Below are 15,173 nucleotides of genomic sequence, written 5' to 3'. Positions count from 1 at the left end.
ATTGCTCGAAATTTTGCTCCAAAGCTGCTCGGAATTTTAGTCGAAATTATATGGGTTTTGGTCGAATTTGTTCGAAATTTATGCGGGTTTTGGTCGAGGAGAATGAGAAATGGAGATTGAGAGAGGAGAGTGAAATGAAGGGAGTGAGAAATGGAGGGAGGAGTGAGAACGAAAGAGATTAAGGGAGGAGTGAGAACGAAAGAGATTGAGGGAGGAGTGAGAACGAAAGAGATTGAGAGGGCAGAGGGGAGAGTGAGAACTAAGAAAGAGAGGAGAGAGAGGAAGAGAGAGAGTGGCTGGAGTTGGTATTTAAAATGGGTAGGTTTTTTTTTAAAAAAGAGGCAAGCGGTTCACGGTACGAACCGCTTGCCATTTGGGCTTTTGCAAGCGGTTCAGCCCAAACCGCTTGCCATTTACAATTATGCAAGCGGTTCAGCCCAAACCGCTTTCCATTTATAATTTTGGAAGCGGAATTGCATAACCGCTTGCCATTAGGGGCTTCCCATTACATTTATTCTACTAGTGATTAGCCTTCAATTTTGGAATTTTTTGACTTTTTTTTGCTCGAAAATAAAAATTGTCGAAATGTTAACCATGGTCCCTAATACCCTCTAGGAGTCCAATTGGTTGGGTGGAACCATCCAATTTGCCTTTAAATGGCCAATTTACCGATTTACAACTTATACCGATTTAATTAATTCAAACCTACCACGAACATTTATGAGAACATATAATGATCAAATATGGTTCCAAACGGCATTATATGACTCTGAGATGTATCCCCTAAAATCCCAAGCCTTTTCGACACCGGGCCCCGAAACCTCCAAAATTTCTCTAAAAGCGTGGATATTAGCCTTCAATTTTGGAATATTTTGACTTTTTTCGCCCGAAAATAAAAATTGCCGAAATATTTACCATGCTCCTAATAACCTCTGGGAGTCCAATTGGGTGGGTGGAACCATCCAATTTGCCTATAAACGGCCAATTTACCGATTTATAACTTGCACCTATTTCATTAATTCAAGCATACTACAAACATTTATGACAACATATATTGATCGTATATGGTTCCAAACGGCATTATATGAACCCGAGATGTATCTCTTAAAATCTCAAGTCTTTTCAACATCGGGCCCAAAACCTTCAATATTTCTCAAGATGCATGGATATTAGCCTTCAATTTTTGAATTTTTTGACTTTTTTTCACCCTGAAATAAAAATTGCCGAAATGTTTACCATGATCCCTAATACCCTCCGAGACTCCAATTCGGTGGGTGGAACCATCCAATTAGTCTTTAAACGGCCAATTTACCAGTTTACAACTTGCACCGATTTCATTAACTCAAGCTTACCACGAACATTTATGACAACATATAATGATCATTTATGGTTCCAAACGACATTATATGACCCCGAGATCTATTTCCTAGAATTTCGAGACTTTTAGGAACCGAGCCCCAAAGACTCCCAAATTTATCAAATAGACTTTTTTTCGCCCGTTAATAATAATTTCCGAAATGTTTACCACAGTCCCTAATAACCTTCGGGAGACCAATTGTGTGGGTGGAACCATCCAATTTGCATTGCCTTTAAACGACCTATTTACCGGTTTACAATTTGCACCGATTTCATTAACTCAAGCTTGCCACGAACATTGATTACAACTTATAATGATCATATTTGGTTCCAAACGGCATTATATGACCCTGAGATGTAATCCAAAAATTTCAAGGCTTTTCGACAACGGGCCTCGAAATCTCCAAAATTTCTCCACTAGCATGGATCTTAGCCTTCAATTTTGGAATTTTTTAACTTTTTTTTGGCCTGGAAATAAAATTTGTCGAATTGTTTACCATGGTCCATAATACTAATCGGTAGGCCAATTGGATGGGTGGAACCATCCAATTTGCCTTTAAAGGGTCAATTTACCGGTTTACAACTTTGCACCGATTTCATTAATTCAAACCTACCACAAACATTTATGACAACATATAATGATCATATTCGGTTCCAAACGGAATTTTATGAACCCGAAATGTATCTCTTAATTCTTAAGGCTTTTCGACACAAAGCCCCGAAACCTTCAAAATTACTCAAAAAGCGTGGATATTATTTTCGCCCTAAACTAATAAATTTCCGAAATTTTTACCATAGTTTCTAATACCCTCCGGACATCCAATTGGGTGGGTGGGATTATCCAATTTGCCTTTAAACGGCCAATTTACCAAGTTTACAATTTGCACTGATTTCATTAACTCAAGCCTACCACGAACATTTATGACAACATATAATGATCATATATGGTTCCAAATGAAATAATATAACCCCCGAGATGTATTCCCTAGAATTTCAATACTTTTCGACACCGGGCCTGAACATCAAAAAATTTCGCAAAACGCTTGGATATTAGACTTTAATTTTGGAAGTTTTTTACTTTTATTCGCCCAGAAATAAAAATTTCCCTAATGTTTACAATGGTCCCTAACATCCTTCCGGAGTACACCTGGATGGGTGGAACCATCCAATTCGCCTTTAAACATCCGATTTACTGGTTTACAACTTGTACCGATCTTTCACTCAAGCCTACCATGTACATTTATGACAACAAATAATGATGATATATGGCTCCAAACGACATTATATGACCCCGATATGTATTCCCTAAAATTTCAAGACTTTTCGACACCGGGTCCTAAAACCTCCAAAATTTCTCAAAAATCGTGGATATGGACTTCAATTTTGGAATTTTAAAATTTTTGTCGCTGGGAAATAAAAATTACCGAAATGTTTACAATGGTCCCTAATACGCTCCGGGAGTCCAATTGGGTGGGTGGAACCATCCAATTTTCCTTTAAACGACCAATTTACCGATTTAAAACTTGCACCGATTTCATTAACTCAAACCTACCATGAACATTTATGATAATATATAATGATCATATATGGTTTCTGTAGGGAATATTTCAAGCATTACCCCTAGCTTGAACCCCACTGTGATCATACACTTAAAGTATGGTGGCGTCCAAAGGGAAAGAAGATAGAGCAAAAGAGTCGCCAACAAGTTTTAGGAACTTGTAAACCGTTCACAGGGTGAAAGTTACACCCCTTAAAGATCCAGGAGATCGTCAACTCCAATAGGTTTGGAACCATGACTGGTAGTTCGGGGATGAAGGTACAAATCCAACCTCTACTTTATTCTGATCGTATTCATGGGCGCTTTCTAACTAACATGCAATCAATAGGTTTACCCCAAACCTGTTTATCTATGTTAGTTGAATATTAATGCACAAACAAATCTATTATTGGTGATCACTTGAATTATAATCATATTAACCCTAAACAAGATTATTAATTATCTTATTAAGCGTGATTACAAGTACCAATTCCCTTTAAACATGCATAAACGGTGTGATCAAGCAATAACAATAAATATATAGCAACATAATAAATAATCAAAATAATAATTATAACAATAATCATGATAAAGCATAATAGCAAGATCCTAGGTATGATACTAACAAGATTAATAACAAACCCTAGCATGTCAATAAACATCAAAGATCAAATATCACTAGTAGAAAAATACAAATAGGCAACCCCCTAATGGCACCGGTTCAGGCCAAACCGGTGCCAAAAACCGGCCTAAAAATGAGCAAGTTTTTGAACAAAGAGAAATGGCACCGGTTCAGCTCAAACCGGTGCCAAAAATAAAAAAGGGCACCGGTTTGAACCGGTGCCTAACCGAACCGGTTTTTAATTATTAAAAAAAAATCCGCCCATTTATATACCCCCAAACCCTAAATAATGCGCCTATTCTCTCTCTCCTCTCCTCTCCTCCGCCTCTTTCTCTCTCCTCTCCTCCTCTCCTCCTCTTTCCTTCTTGCTCAGGCCAATTCACCATCGATCTTCTTCATTTCTATGTATTTCTGAAACTCCTCCTCCTTTCTATCACTCGAAGACGAAAAAGAAATGGAAGACAACAACAAATCGAAGACCAAAAACCGCGGTTTTGGGGTTTTATTTTCGTTTTTCGATTTTGATGTTGTTTTCGACATTGGTGTTTTTCAATTTCAATTTCAATTTTGATTTTTTTTTTCAAGTTGCATGCGGTTTTGGGGTTTTATTTTCGTGATTTTCAGGTTTTTTTTCGATTTTCAAGTAATTTCGATGTTTTATTTTCGTTTTTTCGATTTTTTTTTCTGTTTCTGGGTTTTGTTGTTTGATTTCAATTTTGATTGTGTTGTTTTCAAATTTGATTTTGTTTTTCGATTTCAATTTTAATTTCGATTTTGATTTTGTTTTTCAAGTTGCATGCGGTTTTGGGGTTTTATTTTCGTGATTTTTAGGTTTTTTCGATTTTCATTTTTTTTTTTTCAATCTCTGGGTTTATTTTATTTTTGTTTTCAAGTTTGTTTAAATCAAATTTTTAATCAATTTCGATTTTGATTTTTTTTTCAGATTTTGATTTTTTTTTCGATTATAATTTTTTTTGTTTTCTGGGTTTTTGTTCGATTTTAATTTTTTTTCGATTTCTAATTTTTTTTCTGGGTTTATTCGAATGTTGTTATATTTATTTTTTAGCTTTTTTTAATCGAATTTAATTTTATTTATTTATTGGGTTTTTTTAAATCGAATTTAATTTTATTTATTTTGTGGGTTTAATTCTTTTATAACTGTTCTGGTTTTTTTTTCTTTTCAACTCATTTTCTTTTTTATTTTTCTATTTTCTGGAATTTTGTTTTGGAATTTTTTTCGCAGCTTAATTAAACCATTTTAATCGATTTATTTTGGTTGTTTTAATTGGTGCAGGTACATGAATTTAGATTTTAAATTGAAGAATCAAGAAACAAGTATATTGATTTAGATGTGTATTTTTTTTATTGTGAAGTGTACATTTTTATTTTGATTTATATTGTAATTTTTTTTTATTTATGTTGTAATTTTTTTATTTTGATTTATATGTTGTAATTTTTTTTATTAATCTATACTGGAATTTTTTTTTGATTATATATTTATTGAACAGATTTGATTATATTGATTGTGATGTTCTATTTATATTTTGTATTCTCATTTAATTATAGTTTATTTAATTTTTTTTTTTTAAAAAAAAATTGCACTATTGGCACCGGTTAACCGGTGCCAAAAGTGGTGAATTAATTTTTTTTGGTTACTTTTTGGCACCGGTTAACCGGTGCCAATTTCAAGTTTTGGTACCGGTTTGAACCGGTGCCTTTTTAAACCCCTTTTTGGCACCCCCCACTTTGGCACTGGTTCAAACCGGTGCCTTAGGCCGGGTTTGAACCGGTGCCAAAGTCATTTTTTCACGTAGTGTATTTAGCCCTAACATGATACTAACAATCATAAATATTAGGAAGAACATAGGAAGCATCATACTTTTAATCATACTGGATATTAAAGTTACCCTAGACATGATACTAGGAATCAAAATAACAATCTAAGCATGATTTCTACATAATAACATCAATAAAAACCATTAAAGTACTTACTTGGATGCCTCGTACCTCTTTCTAATAACAAAATACACGCGTTAGTAACTTCAAGGAAAATAATAATTAAAACAATTAAATTAAATAATTAAAAGAGAGATTTGGGACCAAACCCTCATAAATTAAAACCTTTCACGTCTAGGGCGAAGGCAACTTCGAATTTGGCTAGGTGTCTCTAGGTCTTGTGAATGCGGAATTTTGTATGAAAAAAAGTAGGTTTAGAAAAGAGAGAGAGAGAGTAATCAAGAGATTCTTGATGAGAATAGGTGAGAATTGGTGAAAACTGATGAATCAAAACGGAGTTTTTAGAAGGCTATTTAAAGAGAAAATCAGCCAAAAAGATAGAAAATCGAAACAGAGTTCTGACGCGCAAAACTAAGGTTAGCGCCAGGCGCTAAGAACTGGCGTTTGGCACTGATTAACTGTCTAACGCGTTTTCTAAAATCAGATAAAAATAAACCGTACAGGAGGATAAAATTGTATTTTCCTCAAAACCATTCTTTTATTCTGATTAAAACTCTAAAAAGTCAACAAAAGTCAATTTATCAATGCTAATTGAATTAGGAATGAAAAAAACCTTCTAGAAGAATCTAGAAGACTAAAACTATTCCTAATTGCATTAGGAATGCTAAATCTATATTAGGCCCTCCCCTAGATCATTGGGCCGCACATAAGGCTCAAACCGGGCTCAGTTTAGTAATTTGGCCATAACTTCCTCAATATTCATCGGAATTGGGCTTATAATATATCGTTGGAGAACTCTTTTCAAACCCTATCCAACTACACTACTATTGGACCCATATCATGGACCAACCAAACTGGATTAGCTGTTTTCTAAAAATAGATTTTCAAAAAACAGAGAGAAGAGAAGAGAAATTAAAACTATCCGCAACACTAGACTCTCCACACTTTCACTTCATTCGATTACGATTCGACGTGAAAGGTACTCATCACCGGGTTTGGTTTTGGGGAGACACAAATAAGTGTCTACAGTTCCCAACGTCATTATATGACCCCGAGATGTATCTAATAAAATATCATTTCTTTTCGACACCTAGACCCGAAACATTCGAAATTTCTCAAAAGGCGTGGATATTAGCCTTCAATTTTGGATTTTTTTAACTTTTTTTCGCCCGAAAATAAAAATTACCGAAATGTTTACCATGTTCCCTAATACCCTCCGGAAGTCCAATTGGGTGGGTGTGTCCATACAATTTGGCTTTAAATGGTCAATTTACTGGTTTACAACTTGCACTGATTTCATTGAATCAAGCCTACCACAAACATTTATGACAACATATAATGATCATAAATGGTTGCAAACGGCATTATATGATCCCGATATGTATCCCCTAAAATTTCAAGACTTTTCGACACCGGGCCTCGAAACCCCCAAAATTTCTCAAAAAGCATGGATCTTAGCCTTCAATTTTGGATTTTTTTGACTTTTTTCGCTCGAAAATAATAATTGCCGAAATGTTTACCATGGTCCCTAATACCCTCCGGGAGTCCAATTGGGTGGGTGGAACCGCCCAATTTGCCTTTAAACGGCCAATTTACCGATTTACAACTTGCATTGTTTTCATTAACTCAAGCCTACCACTAACATCTATGACAACATATAATGATCATATATGGTTCCAAACGACATTATATGACCCCCCAGATGTATTCCCTAAATTCTCAAAACTTTGCGACATCGGCCTCCGAAACCTCTAAAATATCTCTAAAAGCGTGGACATTAGCCTTCAATTTTGGAAATTTTTTACTTTTTTTCGCCAAAAAATTACAATTGCCGAAATTTTTAATATGGTCCCTAAACCCAATTTTCCTTTAAACGACCAATTTACCGGTATACAATTAGCACCGATTTTATTAATTTAAGCCTACCACGAACATTTATGACAACAAATACTGATCATATATGATTCCAAATGACATTATATGACCCCGAGATGTATTTCCCAGTATCTTAAGGTTTTTCGATACCGGGCACCGAAACCTCCAAATTTTCTTAAAAAACGTGGATGCCTTTAGTTTTGGAATTTTTAGACTTTTTTTCGTCCGGAAATAACAATTGCCGAAATGTATACCATGGTCCCTAATACCCTCCGGGAGTCTAATTGGATGGGTGGAACCATTCAATTTGCCTTCAAACGGCCTATTTACTAGTTTATAACTTGTACCGATTTCATTTACTCAAGCCTACCACGAACATTTATGACAACAAATAATGATCATATATGTTTCCAAACGGCATTAAATGACCCCGAGATGTATCCCCTAGAACTTCAAGAATTTTTGACACCGGGCCTTGAATCCTCCAAAATTTCTCAAAAAGCGTGGATATTAGCCTTCAATTTTGAAATTTTTTACTTTTTTTGCCCGGAAATAAAAATTTCCGAAATGTTTACCATGGTCCCTAATACCGTTCGGGAGTCCCATTGGGTGGGTGGAACCATCCAAATTGCCTTTAATTGACCAATTTACCGGTTTACAACTTGCATCGATTTCATTAACTCAAGCTTACTACAAAATTTTATGACAACAAATAATGATCACATATGATTACAAACAGCATTATATGACCCCGAGATGTATCCCCTAAAACTTCAAGCCTTTTCGACACTAGTCCCCACAACCTCTAAAATTTTTCAAAAAGCGTGGATATTAAGTCTTCAATTTTGGAATTTTTTGACTTTTTCGCCCGGAAATAAAAATTGCCGAAATGTTTAGCATGGTCCCTAATACCCTCCGAGAGTCCAATTTGGTTGGTGGAACCATCGAATTTGCAATTAAATGGCCAATTTAATTACCGGTTTACAGCTTGCAAGGATTTCATTAACTCAAGCCTATTATTTACATTTATGACAACATAAAATGATCATATATGGTTCCAAACGGCATTATATGACTCTGAGATATATCCCCTAAAATATTAACACTATTCTACACCGGTCCCCGAAACCTCCAAAATTTCTTAAAAAACGTGGATATTAGCCTTCAATTTTGGAATTTTTTGACTTTTTTTCGCCCGGAAATAAAAATTGCCGAAATGTTTACCATGGTCCCTAATACCTTCCAGGAGTCCAATTGGGTGTGTGGAACCATTCATTTTGCTTTTAAACGGACAATTACCGGTTTACAACTTGCACCGATTTACCGGTTTACAACGGCTAATTTAATTAACTTGCACCGAACCCGACTTGAACCGAAAAAGACCAAAACCCATTTTAAACCGTCAAAACCCGAATTTAACCCGACTTGTTACTAATCTGACCTGAATTCAACCCGACCCGTTTCTTATCCGACCCAAATTTAACCCAATCTATTACAAACCCGACCCAAAATCAACCCGACTTGTTATTGACCTAACCAAGATTCAACCCGACTTGTTATTGACCCGACCCAAATTTTACCATACCTATTACTTACACAACCCAAAAATTCAACCCGATCTGTTACTAACCCGGCTCGAAATTAACACGACTTGTTATTTACCCGACATAAATTCAACCCAAATTGTTCCTGACATGATTTCAAATCACCTTAAATGCAATTTAGACCACCTTATTACTGTTGATCAAAGAATTTTTTCTTGGGAGACCAAGTCGGTCCAGGCCAACAAAAGAAAGGTGCATCATCCTCAAATTTAAGAGTTAAATATAATATATATTTGTTGTATGGTCAAAGAAGATAATTATCTTGCTAAATTATAGACTATAGTTCCCTAGTATATTGCCATATATATTATAGTCAAAGGAAATAATTAGCTTGATAAAAATGATAATTATCTATTAATAGTTAGTTGAACCCGAATATGACCTGACTTGGAAATGACCCGACCTGATTGTAACCTGTAAATTATTGACTTGAACATAACCCGACTTGAATTTAAGAAGGACCCTGCTTGGAAATGACCCAACCTGATTATAACCCGCAAATTAGTGACTTGAACCGAACCCGACTTGAACCCGAGAATGACCCGACTTGAAAATGACCCGACCTGATTATAATCCGCAAGTTATTGACTTGAACCGAACTCGACTCAAACCCGAGAATGACCCAACCTTATTCTAACCCGCAAATTATTTACTTGAACTGAACCCGACTCGAACCCGAGAATTACCTTAACCCGTGAAAATCCGAATTAAACCCGATCTATTGTTCACCCGACCCGAATGTAACCCAACCTGTTATTAACCCAACCCAAACTTGATTAGAAGTATGACCCGACGTGACCCGACTCAAGCATGACCCAACCCAAACCCGACCCGCATATATAAGTTATGGAATTAATCTGAATCGACCCGACCCGAGTTGACCCGACCCACTCTTACCCAACCCAAACCCGACCCGTTTACCCAAATTGACATCTTTGTGCATGACACATCCAAAAGAAGTCTAACTCATTTATGATTAACAAAGGTTTTTTTTTTTTTTTTTTTTTTTTTGGCAAAGAGTACTATTAATGAAAACCATGATTACAACCTAAACTAAGTAAAGAAAGCAGAATTACACGATAGAACATTGGGGGTTGGACCAAATGACTTCTTACGTTTAGGAAACCAAGTATACTCGGTGGGACATGATGCTATTCGTTTAGATCCGCTTAACCTGCAAAACAAAGAGTTAGTAAAACATGCTGGAGACCTATTTTGCAAAGAGGCATATTTCCTTCTAAACCTGGGACGGGAAGACGAGACAAAACCCAACAATATTTCAGAGGAGGAAGAGCTTAGGTGAACGAGAGTCTGCAGAGGGGAAGAAACAGGTGGAACTGGTAGGAGTATCGACCCAGCTTCACACGATGACTCGTGACTTGCCATACCTGTGGATGGATCTTCTTGCATCAAATCTGGAGTTGTTTCACACCTATCGTGCCCTTTCACAGGGGGGTGACTAAACTCCATTGGTGGAGAAACATTTTGAGTTTCACCACTATCCATCCTTTTTAAAGGATTGGCTACTCGGATGGTAATGAAATTCTTTTGGCGAGAACAAAAGTATTGTACTGTTCGCCCCTTGGAAATCGCTCCATACATTGTTGGAGTGAGACGCAAATAGGAATCATTTCGCTTTCGGCTTGAGAACCGAAAACTTGACCCTGTCATATTTGGGTTTTTTGTTTTTGAAGTGCCCTTCAAAACACAATTGTTATCAATAACGTTGGGCCTAAGATCTTGGTTGGTAGGGTTGACTTTATCCTCCAAATCCAAAGAATTGCCACTAACGTCCTTTTCCATTTTGGTGTTGTCTTTCACACCTGAACACCTACGAACATGACCATCTTCACGATCATCTCCTTCCTTCCTTTTCCCTTTTTTCCCTAACTTCCTACTATTATCTTCCTTCCCACAACAGACATAATCTCTAAACTTCTCATCTTTCCTTGTTACTGCTAGTGCCTCATCAACAAAATCCGGAGACCAACCCAATAAGGATATCACCTCCTTAAATTTTTGCTGGGACTCACTATTTTTGGGATCTATTTTAAGGGCTTGTGCAAGGTCCATGAAAGCTAAGGTTGGTTTATTGAGCCCTAACGCGGCAATTGCCCTTCTATAGTAAGCTTTCACATTAGTAGTATCAAAACACAAAACCGCTGAACATAATTGACCCACTCTATCATAGTCTTTGACCTTGATGAAGCAAGCAGCCAAGTTCAATTTAAGGGACACAACAGTGACCGAAAACATCAGTTTTATCCTCTTCATTACAGACTGAAGCAAAAGACAACAATTTAAGAGCAAGAGAGTATTTTGCAATAGCAGACCCCATATGATTTTGCTTGTAGAGCATGTTTCCCTCGTCCTTTAATTTCTTAACAAAATTGAGAATCCCAAAAGGATTTTCCAACTGCCCAACTGAAAATTCTAACTCATGAGAACAGACATCCTTCTCTTCAACATGGGAAATACACAACATACCCCTAAGTTCCTCAAAGCTAGCCATAAAGACTGAAAAAAACTAAATAACTAGGCTTCCTTTAATAACACAAAACTAAAACCATACTAAACAGACGAGAATCCCGCAACCAAAGGAAAGCAGAAAACTAAACAAAGGCTTCCTTTAATTACACAAAACTAAAACCATACCAGACAAACACGATTCCGGCGATTCCGGCGATTAACAAAGGTTGGTTTTATTTGTTTTTCTAAAACAAAATTAGGTAAGGTACTTAAAGAAAGATCTAATTAATTACAATATGATCAATTAGCTAGAATCATATCACAACTTTATAAATACACAACCAATGAATGAAATTAAATTAGACAGAACCAAGTACTATAGCCAAGATGCAAGCCAAAGAACTACTAGATGCACAAGCTCGCATATGGAATCATCTTTCCTAAATTCCATGGCCTTAAAATGTGCAATTCAACTAGGCATTCCAGATTCCATCCACAAAAATGGCAACCCTATGACTTTTAGTGAACTAGCCAACTCACTTTGTATCCACCCTAACAAGGCTCCTTCCCTATACCGCGTAATGCGTCTTCTTGTTCACTCCAACTTCTTCACCATGAAGAAACAACTCAATGGAAGTATTCGGACTTACTATAAACTCGCAACTTTTATTGAAAGATCACCCCCTCACTCAAGCTCCTCTTGTAGTGAACGCTGAACGCGCTTCATTCTATCAATACCGAACCATCACACTACATGAGTAATTGGCTTCGCGATGAGAAAAAAAACTATAATGGCTTCGCCCAGGCTCGAACTGGGGACCTTCAGTGTGTTAGACTGACGTGATAACCAACTACACCACGAAACCATCTGTGTTCAATTACTGAAATTAACAATATTAAATTTAATATTTAATTGAGCCAATGCTTAAATTACAATTTTCTTGGAAAAAGAAAAAAATGGCTTCGCCCAGGTTCGAACTGGGGACCTTCAGTGTGTTAGACTGACGTGATAACCAACTACACCACGAAACCTCTTTTGCTAATCTAAACGTGATAATTGAGTAGATCTTGAATTTACAAAGCCTCTTTCACTGTTCATTCATCTTATTTTTGTTTGTTCACTTATCAATTTATCAACGGAAATGTTTATAGGATTCGTTTGAAATATGACTATCATAATATTTTAATGATTTTTTTTAAAAAAAATAATATTTTTATGATTATATATTTTATAATTTACATATTTTTATCCATGTAATAGATTATATTACTTTATTTTAGTATTAAATAGTATTATCAATAATTCAATATTGTTTTTATTTATCAAATATTTAGTTTCATTTATGTAATTATTATTATTATTACTACTTTATAGTTTCTCGAAAAATATTTATTTTATGTTGGATTAAAATTTTCAAAATTTTTTTGACTGTAAGTATTAATTAAAAGAATAATTGTGTCCATGTTACAATGTGAAAAATGAACCGATTATATTATTTTTCATTAAAATAATATGGTAATCATATTTCAAACGACCGCATATAGATGGAAAGTAAAAGTATGTTTTTTTGATGGATTTTAACGTATTACTGTGACCATATAATAATCAATAGTGAAGAGTAACTATCGTTTTTGTGGGACGTTTTAAGGCATATTCTAACACTTTTATTATTGATTCATACAAAAATATGGTCATAACATTATTAGGAATGAAAATGATACAGATAAATTCCGAACCAGTATAGATTGAAGTCGTTGAACCTTTATACAAGTATGTGCAATTTGGCAAGAGTTGACCCATGAACTGATCTAATCAAATTGACTTCTTCATCAAAACAATTAGTATTCTAATAGGTACTTTCTAATTTTAGAAATAAATATTACCATAGGCTAATAAACAAATCATGATAATGAATGAGTATTCGAAGCTCTTCTGTAAATAAATTCAAAGGCAAGACAAATATTTTCTTTCTAATCTCATTGAAGAAATGCGATTAACAATCTTATTTCTACCAATTTAATTAATTATGGCCGATGTTATTACCATACTTGTTACAATTTTTGGTGCCATACTTCTTCTTTCAAGTCTATGTTGGACTTGCCGGAACAGAAGAGTCCAAGTTCAAATATCGTTTGCCATGCCCGAAGCCCAAGCCCATATCCAGGCCCATATCGAAAGCCAACAAATTGAAGACAAGGGACTTGACCAAGAGACTATTGATTCGTATCCAACGGTGGTGGTTGGAGAGGGTGGGTCGTCGATGAACCATCAAGATGATAACACGTGTTCCATTTGCTTATCGGAGTATGTTCCCAACGATGTATTGAAGATTCTACCGGAGTGTATACATCGATTTCATCGTGATTGTTTGGTTGAATGGCTTAAATTGAATGCCACGTGTCCTGTTTGTAGAACGCATCCACCTCATCATATTCATACATATGCTACTTAAGTCTTGAATGATGTTGTACTATGTACTAAGCAATGTAATGTTTGCCTATTTGGTGTAATGATACAACTACAATGTACAAGTTAATTAACATTGAATTATGGAGTGTAATTGAAATTGTACATATATATATTGGATGGTTTTCTTTAGTTTGTGCATTTTATCATTTAATTTGGCTTACATGAAGAAAAACGTAGGCCTAACTTTGAGTTAATAAGGTTACAATAAGGCCTAGGGCTAGGCCAAAGAGCCTTACTGCCAACCCAAGCCCCTGCCTTAATTGCAAAATCAGATGATAAGAAGTTGACATAAGCCAAAATTGACCCTACTTAAAAAATGAATATGATTGAATTTGATATAGAATTCACATTATGTTAAGTCTTTGATTTACAATAAACTTGAAAGTGACACGTATAGCTCCTCACTCGGATACGAACCCAATATAAATTGATCCTATAAACTATACAAATGACTTCTTTTACCTACCTACTGTACCACTCAGGATTATATTATTTTTTATACAATGAGACGAATTTAATAAGACCAATCAGGATTATAACCACTCAAGATTATATTATCTTTTATAGATTAACGGTAAATTAAGGTCAAAATTTTCAAAGTTTGACCGTACCCAACAAATGGCAATGGGACAAAAATAAAGGGATGGAGGGAGTATTTTTTGAATGCTTATTATCAATCAATGGATGTCTTCTATATTCTAAAAGCAGATTAAGTGGCCTGGGTTACAATGACATAGGAATAATGTTCACTTTTTAATTTCTCCAATACAATGGGGTAAAAAGTATAGTTACATGTTAATTGAAAAGGAAATATCTTCATAATATATAAATTAAAGTATTGTATTTTCCTAAAAATCTAATAAAATGATCATAGTCCAGGTGGGAATATTATTAAAACCTAAATTGAATACCAAGTCTTGAGGAGATCATTAATTAAAATAAGACCAATATATATAATCCAAGTTGATCAACTTTAATCCAACTTTTGGTAATTAAATTACTTCCACCAAAGAATTAGGATCTCATGCACTACAATACCCTACTCCCAACTTCTCATTTTTCTAGCCAAAAACATTAATTAAACCCATGGTTAATCTTGCAATTATTCCAGCAATTGCCATATTTGCTGTCTTTCTATGTTATGCTTGTTGTTGTTGCTGCCTAAGAAGAAATAGCAACAATACCCAAAGCCGTCGAACCACGTATGTGTTTGACATAGCCCCAAGATCAAGAGCAAGTAGTCCAACAACGTTACAGCCTCATCCACCACCACCACCACCAATT

The 15,173-nt window shown here is 35.3% G+C and overlaps 2 non-coding genes across 2 annotated transcripts; both read right to left on the bottom strand.

Moving 5' to 3' along the window:
- Positions 1-12,211: 12,211 nt before the first annotated feature.
- Positions 12,212-12,285, bottom strand: TRNAV-AAC. The gene has a single exon. It is a non-coding gene; the product is annotated as a tRNA-Val (tRNA).
- A 92-nt stretch (positions 12,286-12,377) lies between these two features.
- TRNAV-AAC lies at positions 12,378-12,451 on the bottom strand. Its single transcript has one exon. It is a non-coding gene; the product is annotated as a tRNA-Val (tRNA).
- Positions 12,452-15,173: the final 2,722 nt, after the last annotated feature.

Source organism: Chenopodium quinoa, unplaced genomic scaffold (assembly GCF_001683475.1).
Source record: "Chenopodium quinoa cultivar QQ74 unplaced genomic scaffold, ASM168347v1, whole genome shotgun sequence".
In the NCBI taxonomy this organism is placed as follows: Eukaryota; Viridiplantae; Streptophyta; class Magnoliopsida; order Caryophyllales; family Amaranthaceae; genus Chenopodium; species Chenopodium quinoa.
This window is presented reverse-complemented; position numbering and strand designations above follow the sequence as displayed.